This window comes from Tenrec ecaudatus, chromosome 1, assembly GCF_050624435.1.
Source record: "Tenrec ecaudatus isolate mTenEca1 chromosome 1, mTenEca1.hap1, whole genome shotgun sequence".
In the NCBI taxonomy this organism is placed as follows: domain Eukaryota; kingdom Metazoa; phylum Chordata; class Mammalia; order Afrosoricida; family Tenrecidae; genus Tenrec; species Tenrec ecaudatus.
This window is the reverse complement of record NC_134530.1, coordinates 156,453,246-156,467,755: the sequence shown is the minus strand read 5'-3', so window position 1 is coordinate 156,467,755 and position 14,510 is coordinate 156,453,246. Positions and strand designations below refer to the sequence as shown.

The window sequence follows — 14,510 nt, the reverse complement described above, 5'->3', positions numbered from 1 at the left end:
CTGGCTACCCAACTTTACTTATGATGCCAGTCAACGCGGACTCCATGGATGTTAGAATAGGTACACATTACTCTCATCTTCCTTGAAGGACACTGACCAGCCAGCTGAATGAAGACAGGTGAGATTCTGAAAGTCACTGGATTAGTTCCTCTGTGGTGTTACAGGCATTTTGCTTTTGGAGAGTGTTGATTTGGGCTCTTTTCTGTCAAGATAGGAGGGTACATTCAGAAACAGCGCACTGTGCTCAACTTTATAAACTTGCTCTACTTAGCAATTCTAAAGCCAGATTATTTGGGGGGAAGGGGAGGATACTTGATTCACTTCTCTCCCTGCCTACCCCTCCCACCCCTGAAAAACTTGGAGGATTTAAGACTTTCTATGGTAACTTATATTTAGCTAATGGCCAAAGTGATTACAATCCCTTGTTTTGGATATTTTCGATGAGGTAATGTGTTCTTTGGTGGGGAGGAGGAGACGTGTTATTTAATCACCAGCAGCACTACACTAACAATCACATTCACTCAATCCTTTGTCTCTAAGCTTGAACTGAGGGCTGCTTGCTTTAATAATGGTTTTCCAATGGGCTTAATCCTGCTAATGTGATGAGGTGGTGGTGGGAAGGACGTTCCCACTGGGCCTGAAGTAGTTTAACTGGTAAAACTCCCTTTGTAAATCCTTCTCATTCAACACAAGTGTTTCTCCCATGTCCTCAAAGTAGAATGCATTTCTACCGAGGATGGTATTTGAAGAGTGAGAAACAGAGGAGAGAAGATAACTCCTTTCCCAGGTCATTGTGACCTAAGAGAGCTATCATAAACTTTCTGATTTTGCAGATTTTATTTTTGTCTTCTTTGACAGGGAAAGTAAGGACTGGTTTATCATTCCCGTGGTTCCCAACCTCCCCAATGCCACCACCCTTTAATACAGCTCCTCATGTTGTGGTGACCCCCAACCATAACATTATTTTCATTGCTACTTCATCACTGTCATTTTGTTACTGTTATGAACTGGGTGACCCCTGTGAAAGGGTCGTTCAACCCCCAAGGGAGTCTTGACCCACATTTTGAGAACCGCTGTCTTAGAGGGAGAGAAAAACTACTTGCCTACCCCTTCACTCCTTGAGCTTACCAAACACTTGTCCACAAAGGCTTTACCATAAATCTGGTTTAGTAGCTGACTTGCAGCCAGGTGGACAGCCCTCTGTTGGAACTCCATAGGCCAGGCAGGAGGAGGGTCAGCATGACAACGGATGGAATGGTAGGTGGCTCAGGACATCTGCCTGTTTCTTGTTTGTTGTTTCAACATGTAGGAAGTTAGGAAGGAGCCCTGGTGTACAGTGGTTAATTACTCAGCTACAATACAAAAGGCAGGCGGTTTGAGCCACTGAGCCACCTAATGGGCTCACTCGCAGACCTGCTGTCTGCTCCCGTGAAGATTACAGCCAAAAACTCTATGAGGAAGCTGTACTCAGTCACATGGGGCTGTCAGGAGCATAGTATCTGCTCAAGGGCACCTACCACCACCACCACCAACACCACCAACAATGACAACAACAGGAATTTATGACACATTGCAGAGAGGGGGGAAAGCACTGGGCTGAAGAAAGTCAGTTTCCCTTACAGGACTGATTAGTGTGTGTGTTTTGTTGGTGATGATGTTTGTTGGTCTTGAGTTTAGGTTTCTTTCCTTTTTTTCTTGTTATGAGAATTTCAGACTCTGGAGCTAGAGTAAAGAGAAGTCTTTTGACCTTTCTAGAATCAAACAAGCCTTCATCAAAGGTGATACAGCTATTCATTTTGGCTAAATCAGGCGTTAGTACAAATGGAGAAATCTGGTTGTCCCCTTCTTGTTAGAAGATGTGCAGATGGAAATTTACATTCTGAGGTGGTCACTTTTGATGTAGCTAGGTTGTGCTGCTTATGCTGTGGGCAGTTACCCTTTGGGCAGATAAGGACGATGGGCACTAGCATGCATTGCCTAGATTGTGGCGGTCTGCTAAGAGTTCTGGGCTGATTTTAATTTAAGTGACCGTTAGAACTCCGCAGAAATTGGAGTAAGCATGGAGGTACATCCTTGCTTACGCTTGTAATCGAGTAAGAGCATGAAGGAGCTATGGAGTCGGAGGATCGTGTGTGTATGTTTTAGAGGAATTTGATTGACATCAGGATGTATCGTTTCGTTAGCAAATTTCTTTAAGTTGCATTATTTTCTCCTCATTGGCCAGTGGCTCCAGCTCACAGTATGATGACATTGGTTTGTATTTTGTTTGCTTTGAAGAAACAAATGAAAAATTAGGGAGCATTTGGAAAACAACTATAAATAACACAAGTTTGAGGCTATGTCTCGTGTTTCGGTCTTTCCTCAGCATGTAATAGGATTTGATGTTTTCCTGCTGTCTACCTTTAGCTGCTCAAGGTTGTTGCCCCAGGGATGTTCCCTGAAATGGGAACGTTATGTATGGACCGTCTCCAGATTTCGTTATTTTCTTCTCATTGCTAGTTTCCATGCTTATCTGGGATATGCTGGAGATGAGCCCAGAATTCAGAACTCTCTGTGGCCTTGGGGCTTGGATAATTCTCAGTGACGTGTGTAGGAATTTGAGGTTGAATGCTAACCACAGGTGAATCGAGTTTGGTTTTGGCTGCAGGTTATAGAGCATCTGGGACTTCACATTAAAAATACAGAAATAACCCAGACGTTAGAGCACCTTGGTTTCTGTCGTCTCTGGCTTTCACACCGTTCAGTATCCATGTGACTGTGCTTTGTGTTGAACCCCCAGCTCTCTGGACCATCCTCTGTTACGTTACACTGACGATGGTCGTTCAGTCCCTCCTCAGCCTTTGTGAATTCTCTGCTACCTCTCACGGATTGTTCCGTGTTGTCTTTATTGTGGCATGTATTTCCCAGGGAGCAGCATTTGACTTCACACGTACAGTTCAGTGACCCTGTGTTCGTCATGCTGTTCAAACATCACTCCTATCCACTCCCCAATTTTTCTCTCTCACTCCAGGGTTTTTAAAAGAGGCTGTGGGGAAGGATGAGTTCAGGGAAATCTAAGGCTTTTATCTGGATTTTCCTTGTTTGGCCCTGTGAAATCTGCATAATTTTATTTAATAACATATAGTGATCTTAAAATTTTCCAGTTTCATCTTTAACATAGATCATTGTATCTCTTCTATTTCTTTGGTTCTAGCTCTTAATTAACGAACAATAGAGATTGTGTACTCCATTGAAATGGTATGTTCTCAACAATCTAAGCTAAAAGAACACTCTGTTTCTTTTGTGTGGGTAAAAAGAAGATTACATGTATTTAAAAATTCTTCTCTAGCAAGGGTATTTAAAAGCATATACTTAAAATTGAGCACTTTTTCTTTCTACACATCACTTAACAAAACACTTAAAAAATCTGAAAAGACACCCTTACTGCAAGCACAGGAAGTTGGTGACAGGAAGCACTTATGCCCCATAACAGAGCGTCAGACAACGAAACACGGCTTGGCCTTTTTTGACCATTGGGCACATACATCTATGAGTATAATTTTACTTCTATATATGGTACAACTTCCCTTCTATTGCTTATTATTATTTTTTAAATAATGAGGTCCTGTTACACACTGGGGTGCTAACCACAAGATTAATGGTTTGAAATTACCAGTCACTCTGTGAGGGAAAGAGGAGGCTTTCTGTCCAAAAGAGTTAGTCTCAGAAATCCATAGGGTCAGCTCAACCATGTCCTATAGGGTTTCTATGAGCCAGAATTGACTCGACGGCAGCGAGTTTGGAGAGTTTTCTTTTTAATTATTGGGTCAGTGTCTTTTTATGAAGGTGTTTGGTATTTAAAAGGAGCCCCAGTGGCTCTGTATGTAGATTAAACTTTGTGCTGCCAACCACAGATCGGCGGTCCACATCCACCAGCACTCAAAGGAGAAAGATGAGGCTGTCTGCTCTCGTGAAAACTTAGTCGCTTTTTTCCCTCACAGTTGACACCAAGGGCTCAAGCAGAAAGAAAATGTTTTGAACGGTGATGGCAACATATGTACAAATGTGTTTGATACAATTGATGTATGAATTGTCATAAGAGCTGTGAGAGCCCCTAATAAAATTATTTATTAATTTAAAATATCTACAGTCTCAGAACCCTTACATAGTTGGGTATGAGTTGGACTTGACTGGGTTGGACTTAAGTGGGTTGGTAATTATAGCAGAGAAACTCGTTTTGGATTGGTGGCTGCCGCTATTCTTTGTATCAGTGAATTTATTCACAGGGTAAATGGAACTACAATGCCCTGAAAGCAGGTCACCTTAGCTTACTGCTCACTGAGGCATTTCGTTTCCCTGTTTTCATCATTTACCGTTTAGATGTAAATAATTTTGGATTCCCTTCAACCTATTTCAGTCCAATTTTTGCCCCTACTGTAATGCACGTGGCTTAAGATTCACCTGGGGGTATCTTCATTTGTGCAAATTTTAAGCCTGTAGCTTTCAGAGGTATTTTAGTTTTGCAAAGATTTTAGAGAAGTACAAGTTCACTACACACACACACACACACACACACCCTTCTCACTTTGCCTTTCTACTCTTTACACAAAATGAAATCAGAATTGTAGGATCCAGTCACATTTGAATGTCCTCCCACTACCAACATTGGAGCCTTAGATATTCTTAGCGATTGTGTGAACTGATGGTTGAGCTTGTTAATTGGGTCTTAGTTATACATGTTAAGTTCTCGGAATACCTCAGTGAGTAAGTGGTTACTTGTTGAGACCCAGGCACTGTGCTGATTCCTGGGTAAGCAATTTTGAACCAATCCTGGGCCCTGCCTGCAGGACATCAGCATAGAGGCTTAGTTAGTCTGTGAGCTTGTGAGAAAAATTGAAGAGCAGGGAAGCACTTTTACTACGTCTGCTCAAGACACTATGGGGACAGGATGCCAGGGGAGTAGCTAATGGAAAAGTAAGAAAGGATTTTCTAGGTGGAAGAATGAATGTGTGTGGAGAAGTGATCATTTAAGAATATGCCATTTGTAAGTACATGTGGATTTCTCAAACTCTGCATTTCATATCAAAAGAGCTAAGTGCAGACATTTGATCCCCCAAATCAAGTGACTAAAATTTAACTCACAAATAAATTGGAATTTTCTTTAGTTGTTAAAAAGAAAGAATCATACACAGTAGATTTCAATAAAGCACAGCAAACAAATATTGGTGAAACACCCCCCCTTTCTTGTAACAAATCCAATATAAAATAGGGCAGAATTAGGCTTTTAATAATAGAAGATTGCTCTAAATGTGTCAAGTCACTGGACTGAGTCTTTGTATGAAATGAAAACCATGTGCCAAAGGGATCAGTTATCAGGCATCAAAGAACAAAAAAATCATATCATTGTGTGCTCACCTCCTTGATCTGAAGACAAATGGGTGCATAGCAAATGTGGTGAAGAAAGCTGATGGTGCCTGGTTTTCAAAAGATATAGCATCTGGGGTCTTAAAGGCTTGAAGGTAAGCAAGCTAAGAAGCAACAAAGCCCATATAGAAGAAGCACACCATCCTGTGCGATCACGAGGTTTTGAAGGGATCAGGTATCAGGCATCATGAGAACAAAAAAATCATATCATTGTGAATGAGGGGCGGTGGGAGTGCAGAGTGGAGCCCCAAAGCCCATTTGTAGGCCACTGGACATCCCCTTACAGAAGGGTCTCTGGGAGGATTTGAGCCAGACAGGGTGTGATGTAGCAACGATGAAACATACAACTTTCCTCTAGTTCCTAAGTGCTTCCTCCCCCACCACTATCATGATCCCAATTCTACCTTACAAATCCGGCTAGACCAGAGGATGTACACTGGTACAGAGAGGAACTGGAAACACAGGGAATCTAGGGCAGATGATCCCTTCAGGACCAGTGGTGTGAGTGGCGATACTGGGAGAGTAGAGAGAGGGTGGGTTGGAAAGGGGGAATTATAAGAATCTACATAGAGCCTCCTCCCTGGGGGATGGACAACAGAAAAGTGGGTGAAGGGAGATGGACAGTGCAAGATATGACAAAATAATAATTTATAAATTATCAAGGTTTCACGAGGGAGGGGGGAGCAGGGAGGGAGGAGGAAAATGAGGAACTGATGCCAAGGGCTTAAGTGGAGAACAAATGTTTTGAGAATGATGAGGACAATGAATGTACAAATGTGCTTTACACAATTGATGTATGTATGGATTGGGATAACAGTTTTATGAGGCCGTAATAAAATGGAAAAAAAAGAAAGAAATGAAAACCATGTTAGTCAGGTCAAAAATATATGCCCTTATGTAATTTATCAGATCAGATTTTGCTATGTTTTTATCTGTGAAGACATGAACTGCTGTTGAACGCTAGTGATAGTTTTCCAAGGGTGCGTCACCTCAGCCTTAGACTCTGTGAGTTTGGTAGTAGTAGGGCGTCGGTAGGAGTCACATGTTTGAGATGATTCTGTAGAGGGCACAGAGATCCTCGCAGCAGCACTGTCAGAGTTGATGCCTTCCCCATTGCATTCATTTGCCTTTTAATCTAAACGAATTTCAAGGAGGAAGACAGATGTTTTCCCAATTTGTTTTTATTTAAATGTACCACTTGGGATTTGAAGCTTCTGCACTTCTTCTGTTTGTTTGGATTTTTTTTTATGGCTTCATCAACCCCCCCCTCCAAATGGAATAAAATAAAAATGCGAGCAATAGCTTTTTTGTTTGGAATTGCAGGGTGCTGCAAGAATTATTGCAAGTCTCTAATGTCTCCTTATCGGCTCACATTCTTTCTATTTTTGGAAATAATGCAAGTAGTCATTTGAGAAAACTTTTCTTTGTTCATTTTACTGAGCTGCTTCCAAAAGACACGTGCCAGCAGCAGCAACAAGCCAAGCACAGGCATATCCTAGGGTGTTAACTCAAACTGCTTCCCTATCAAATACTGCTACTTGAAATTTGCATAAACGTTGAGAAAATTAAAAGGGGCTGTGAAACTCCACCCCTCCACATATTTGGGCCATGAAAATGTTTCCCTTAACGACACAGCAGATACCACACTGCAGACAGAGGGAGCACGATATCCCCCAAATCATGTGAGATACATAACAGACAGGCTTATTTAAAGAGGCTACAAAGCAACAAGTAACACCAATTTAAAACGATTACATGTTAACACAGCAAGTGAAACACATTGAAGTCTGCTCAGATTACACCCATCTGGGCCACAGACTTAATTACTCATGTTGGAGATTTCTGAAACAAAGGGAGGCTTTTAAGTGAGTGAAGTGTAGCTGGCACGACACTGAAAAGTCCTGGAGACCTAGTCACAAGTCTAGAGGAAATTTTAAGGGTGATTCCCTCAAGTCTGGATAACAGTGGCCTGTCCCGAAATGGGCAAATTCCTGAGACAGTGGTACTGGTTAAAATCAGTGACAGTTCATTGAGCTGCTTGTAGTGTTTATGTACACATGAGACTGATAACTGGAATGCATCCTTGAACCTTATCTGGACAGACTTCTGCTAGCGCTAAACACTTAGCAAGGATTCATGTACTCCATAAAAATGCTTTGTGCGATGATGTTAAGATCGATATTCCAAGAGCATGCTATATAATAAAAGCACTTTTTAATTTGTTCGTTTATTAGTTATCTCATTTGGTGAAGTCACAGTTTGCCTGTTTGCCTAACTTTTACCACTTAGGTGGGAGGGACAATGAGTTCAGTGTTTGTTTTATTGATCTTTGATTTCCATATGTCTTGTGGAATGTCATGTTCAGAGCAAGTGCTGAACAAACACTAAGGGGCTTCAAAAAAGTTCTTGAAAAAATGGAATGAAAAGAGAATGGACATTTTTCATGAACTTTTGAAGTTCTTCATAACACGGGAACGATACTAAAAGCTAATGAAATTTTTGCTCGTAGGTAGTCTTTTTTTTTTTTTTTTTACCATCAATGAATCACTCTTCCCCTCCTCCAGCAATATATTATTGTCTATCCCCTACCCCTTAAGAAGAGCGTTTACCTCGGTGGGGTGTGGGGGTGTGTGTGTCTGCCCAGTGGTGTGTTGTAGTTATTGTTCCCTGGTTATGCAATGGTTAAGTGCATGCTGTTAACCACAAGATTAGTGGTCCTCAGGAGAAAGGCCTGGGAATCTGCTCCCGTTAGGATTACAACCAGGAAAAACCTCTGGGACCGAAACTCTGGGCAGTGTGCTACTGTGTGACTCCGGGCTGTTAGGGGTTGGAATCTTCTCATCAGCACCCAACAGTAAGAGCAATGCTTAAAAAACAAAGAAGAAAACAAACAAAAGAAGGTTGCTGTCAAGTTGGCTCCAACTCAGAGCACCCGTGTGTGTGTGTGTGTGTGTGTGTCGGAGTGGGGCGTGCCCCACAGGCTTGTGATGGCTCCTTTGTCAGGAGTAGACTATCGGGTTTTCATCAGAGGTGCTTCTGGGTTGGCTCAAACCTTCCACCATTCATTTAGCGGTCCAGGGTGTTAACATTTGCACGACCCACGGACTCCAGTGATGTTAAGGAGAAGAATGTATTCCATTTATTGGTACACCCTAAATTACTTAGGACAGTGGTTCTCAATCTTCTTAATGCCACAGCCCTTTAATATGGTTCCTCATGTTGTGGTGACCCCAACCATAAAATTATTTTCGTTGCTACTTCTTAACTGTCATTTTGTTACCGTTCTGAATCGGGCGTCCCCTATGAAAGGGCCATACGGCCCCCACAGGGGTCACGACCCACAGATGAGAACCGCTGACTTAGTACTTTCCTACCTTTCCAGATTTCTGACATTGTCTAAAGAAGGGTTTGATTACTATAACATTTTTTTAAAGGCAGGGTATATTATGTAACCAAACTAAGTCCACTGCTACTAAGTAGATTCCAACTCATAGCAACCCTGTATTGAGTGTTTGAGGCTATACATTTTCATGGGAGCAGACAGGCTAATTGTTGGCCCTTGGAGCGGCCGGTGGATTTGAATTGCCAACCTTACAGTTAGCAGTGCAACTTTAATATGTCAGTCTCCTTAGATGTAATTAGCAGGCATGAATGTGCCTAGTACCAGTTGGGTTAGCTCTTCTATGTAGCAGACATTGTTCTCAACACCTTAAATGTGTTCTTTTAGTTAATCCTCACCACCGCTCTGATAAAGAGTATCCTTATTTTATAGGTGAAGAAATTGAAGCACAAAGAAGTTCCAGTGATAGGAAGTGATGGCTCTATTACTCAAGCCTAAATTTCTCCAGTTTCAGTGACCACACTTTTCAGCCATTCAGATGTGCAGAAAAGAAGAAAGTTTTTCACCCTCTCAGAACCTATAAGTGAAAACAGAGAGAGTTAGAAAACACCACAGAATTAAATGCTACATTGTGAATTGTGGGTATCCTTTAGGAGTTGAGGGAGATCTGTGTGCATCTGGAGTGTGTGATTCTGGAGGTGAGCTGGCGCTCTGGAGGAATGGGTAGAGTTAGTAAAGGGGAAAAGACAGCAAGTGGTGGAGATAATACTGGACAGGCTCCCATCTGAAGGCTGGGTGAGGGTTTAGCCCAAAGGTATAAACTGGCTTGTGTCGAGGGGGGAAAAAAAAGGCCCAGGTTGGATGACAGGTCATATTCTGTAGCATGACTTGACCACTTAGCTGGCTCTTGTGAAGATCAACCTGAAAACAATTTCCGAGAATTACTTAAGGACAGAAAACCATTGTAAGCTGAACAGCAGTGGAGTGGCACATTGGAAATGGTGCACCTGGAGGCTTACGTGCAATTAGAGTGCACTCCTTGCTATATGGAAGGAGCCAGAAAATAGATTTTCCTTGCTTACAGCAGTCTAGTAGCTCAACCTCACACTTAGATTAGAAGTTGTGGTCCTGACCTTGATCTGCCAAGTTTGAACCCTTAACTGCTTCCTAAGCCTGTACTTTTTCCTCTGCCCCTTACTTGCTACTCTTTGTTCACAACTTGTGCTCTGTCTCATTCCCATCTCAATGCCTTTGCATTGACTGCTTCCTTCCCCTGGGCTGCTCTGCCCCCACATAGCTGCTCCGGTTTATTTAAGGAGAGGCCTTTTCTAGGCACCCTATGTAAAGGCACTGCCCCCCTCACCCCAGCTTCCACAATTACTTTTCATTTCATCACTGGGTTCAGTCTTCAACATAGCATGGTTGTACTTAATGTATTAATTTGCTATCTGTCTTTTCCAAATAGGAATAAGGCTCCACAGGGAATTTGTTTCATTAGCCATGGTATCCCTAAACGCAGGGCCTGTACCTAACAATAATAGAAGGTCAGTGTGTTCTGAATCTTAGAAGGCTAGTCCTGGTATGGTAGTAGGTTATGTGTTGGTTGGGATGCTAAGCACAAAGTCAGTAGTTTGAAACCACCAACTACTGCTCGGGAGAAAGACAGGACTTTAACCACCCTAAAGAATTACAGTCTTGGAATCCCACAGGAGTATTTCTGCCTTATTCTATAAAATTGCTATGCATCAGAATCAACTCGCTGGTACTAAATTTGGTTTGGGTTTTGAATCCTCAAATAAGGAGGCCTAATAGTGCAGTGGTTAAGCCCTTGGCTGCTGACCAAAAGATCAGTGGTTCAAATCCACTAGTTGTTCTGCAAGAGAAAGAAGAGGCAGTCGGCTTCCTTGAAGATTTACAGCCTTGGGAACCCTACGGAGCCCTCTGTTCTGACCCCTAGGGTTGCTGTAAGGTCAACACAACGGCAATGGAGTGGTTCACTCCCCACACACATGGGACTCAGCAAGTGTGAAAATTGTAAATTGACGTCTAGATTTTGTGTCACACTGCCGAATGATAGAGTGGCCAGATTGAAACCTACTTACTGCTTCTCTTCAATTTTGCTTTTTGCAGGTGGGGTGGCGTGGGAGAAGCTGAGCGAGGGCATGGGAGAGGCTTGGGATGGGCATGCACATCCAGATACATAGATATTTGCACACACTCAGTGCCCAAGATTGACTTCAGCACTGATCGAGTGTTTCTGTTGGTAGCTTAAAGTGAAAATTTGGAAGAAAAAAGGTCACTCTTTTTGTGACTTCTTTTTCCAAGTCTATGAAAACAGCAGTCTAACCACAAGTTCTCCGACTGTGGTATAATTAAGCATTTCATTTTTTACTCTACAAATGGAAATGGCGTTGACCTAGATCTTTAGGTTAAATTTGAAAGTTTTACACTGGAAACATTCCCACTGCTTTACCTGGGAGAAAAAATTTAAATTGAATTTTGGGATGAGGCCCTTTCCACTTTCGCCTTCATGACTTTGAGTTACCCACATAGTAATGTACTCATAGTCTGGCCAACAATTATAGCATCCATTTAGAAATAGCCCCTGAGCAAAGTCACTAGTGTCAGTTTTTTTCTTCCTCTTTAGTTTATTCAGGCAATATGTTGTTTTCATGTAGGTTATTGAGGCCTTTCACTAAAAACCAAACATAAAACGTAGCAAAATAAATGCCCCCCTTCCCCTCACTGTCAGCTAATTGATTTTGACTTATAGTGACCCTTGTAGGGCAGGGTAGACCTGCCCCTTTGGGATTCCGAGATGATGACTCTTTATAGTAGTTAAGTAGTAGAAAGTCTCATCTTTCTCCTTTGGAGTGGCTGATGGTGTCAAACTGCTAACCTTTTGGTTAGCAGAACATTTATAACCACTACGCCACCAGAGCTCCTTTCTAGGACCTTAGGCGTACTATTATGTAGTTATAAAGGATTTCTTAAAATGGCCACTCTTGGCTTTGTACAGGTGTTCTTAGAGTGTGGTCTCTAACCCAGTAGCCTCAGCATCGTCTGTGCTCTTGTTAGGAGGGCACATCCTCAGGCCTTGTTCTAGGTCTAATGAATCAGAACTGTGGGCACGGGGCCAGTAGTCTGGGTTTTAACAAGCCCCCCAGGTGATTCTGATGCACACTAAAATGTGAGCATTATGGTTTAGTAAGTGTTAAAGGTTCAAGGTCGTATGATCCTGCAGATCAGCCAAACAGCATTAATTATTAGCCTGGTAATCCCACCTCCTCTGAGGTCATTGCATTTGATTGGCGCATTAAGGCTAGGCTGTAAAGTTATTTGCTAGATTGATTGCTACATATTGACTTTGGGTTGTTTGTATTTCTCTGAACCTGTCACTGTGATGATTTCCCAGGACACCTAATAAGAACAGGCTGTGATTTTTGTACCCATGGCTTTCTGAGCCTTGGGTGGCTGGGCTCTTACACCTTCCTAAAGAGAGCTCCAGGTACTTACCAGGGATGCCATTCATGCACTTGAACGAGTGAGATGTCAGTGTTGGAACTTAAGGGTCCTGCAGGTGCACTTAGTCATCCCAGTGGGTGGAGAAATCGAGCAGATGTGCACAGGCTGTGCTTTGCCTGAGGTTGCCCAGCTAGTGAGGCGTAGAGGAAGGATTTCAGGGATCAAGACTTGCCTCTCCTCTGCCCTGGGTTTCGGAGTGGGGCGGGGGTGCTGGAGGCAGAGCTGCAGATTGCTCTGTGCTGGGAGGACATTTCTGTCCTAGTCAGAGGTCTTCTTTTTATGTGAAGAAAAAAAAGCAAATCGAGGGGTGGGGGAAGTCTGGAAATTCTCATAGAAACTAATAAAAGTGTCTAAAGAGAATGAAAAAATCAGTTTGAGAACTTTGGTATGGAGGAAATAACCTGACATTAACTGTTTTAATTATAGTTGTGGCATTGGGCTTATCAGTGTGGGAAGAGGGAGCATTTGAGCCCTACAGGGAAGTGGGATATGGACAACAAGATGATCCTCTTCCTGAATCTGCCTGCTCAGTAGTCCACAGCCCAGTGCCTGCCTGTCTGTTTGCAACAGCTGGCACGGAGGCGGGACTGGATGCAACCAGAGAGCTGGCTAAGGCTTGGCCCTGCACCAGCTTGTTGGGTGATGCTTCCTTGACGAGGGGCCTTAACCTCTTTGGCCTTCACTTTCTGTTAGGTGGATGTAAGAATACCTATCTCGTCTATCCTCCGGAAAAGAGCAGAGACTAGCAGGAAGCTGTGCATCACTGCAGTGAAAAGCACAGATTCCAAATACAGACTTCATAGAGTCAGAGTCTGGCTCTTTAACTCACTGCTTTGACTGCATAGAGTCAGAGTCTGGCTGTTTAACTCACTGGTTTGACAACAGGCAGGTCACTATTCTATTTTTTCACCTATAGAGTAGGTATAATGGAATTAACTATGTCAGAAGAATGTTGTGGTGATTGTATTAATTATGGGAAATACTTAAAACAGTGCTTGGTGCTTAGTAAATACTGTGTGGAGCCCTGGTCATGTACTGGTTGGTTATACGTTGGCTGTGATCCACAGGGTTGGCAGTTTGAAACAACCAGCAGCTCCGAGGGAGAGGCGGGGTTTTCTCCTCCCATAAACAGGTAGTCTTGGAAACGGGGGGTTGCCATGAGTCAACATTGACTTGAAAGCAGTGAGTTGTGTTGTGTGTGTGTATGTTATAAAGTTTCCCTGGTGGTGCAGTAGTTGAGCATTTGATTGCAAACCAAACAGTGCAAATGCACTGACCACTCCCTGGGAGAACAGTGTGGCAGCCTGCTGCTGTGCATATTGACAGCCTCAAACTCAACCCCTCTGTGTGGGGTCTACCCTGCTGTGTGCGGTCACTATGAGTTGGAATCATGATGACAGCTCTTTTTTTTTGTTAAATGGGTTAGCACGTATGGCTAGGATATTCCTTAGAAGTGAGGATGGGAAATTTCTTTGCTTGGGGTGGGGTGGGGGATTCCATCTTGCGTAATCAGGAAAGGTCAGTAGCTAGAAGAGGACATCCTGTTTGGTGAAGTGGAGGGTCAACAAAAAGGAGGGAAGGCCTCTGTGAGATGTTGAAACGTGTTGGCTACAACAGTGGACTCAAAGATTGTGAAGACGACAGTACCATGCAGTGCTGTGCGCACTGATAGATAAGGTTGGAGACGAGCTGGCGCCTACTAGCAACAGGGTTTCAGCTTGAGTTGAGCTCTCATCTGCTAACTAGAGGGTTGGAGATTCAAGTTTACCCAAAGGGAATTCAGAAGCAAGGTCTGGTGATCTCCTTCTGTAGCGTCATTGCTATTAAAAACCACACACACAATTCCACTCTGAAACAGTCAGTTCGATGGCGTCCGTGATGTTTTGTTGGTTTATGTGTTCACTGTTATCTCTGCTTTTTAAGGATGTTATTATTTCTGTAAGCATTCTCAGATGGTGTTCCCATTTGATGCGGTACTGGACAAATAGGGAGTTCTTATGCAAGTAATTGTTAAGAGAGGGGGTGTTCTGATATCTAGTTTGTTCCTGGACCTTTCTATGAAAATCATTTTTTTTTCACTCTTTCATGAGCTCCTCAGGGTTAGGGATGATGTCTTAATCCTTGTAAATTTATGTCCGCACTCTCCTTTACCCTCTAGATCAGGGGGTCTTTAAACTATGGCCCGCAGGCCACATGCGGCCTGCCGAGAACATTTATCCGTCCCGTTGGGTGTTTTTGCCGC

General features: G+C 43.0%; 1 protein-coding gene across 2 annotated transcripts in view; it reads left to right on the top strand.

Annotated features, from left to right (window-relative positions):
- LOC142459093 (neurogenic locus notch homolog protein 2) overlaps positions 1-14,510 on the top strand; it is a 174,998-nt gene that overhangs the window by 30,241 nt on the left and 130,247 nt on the right. The gene's annotated exons all lie outside the window — the stretch shown is intronic.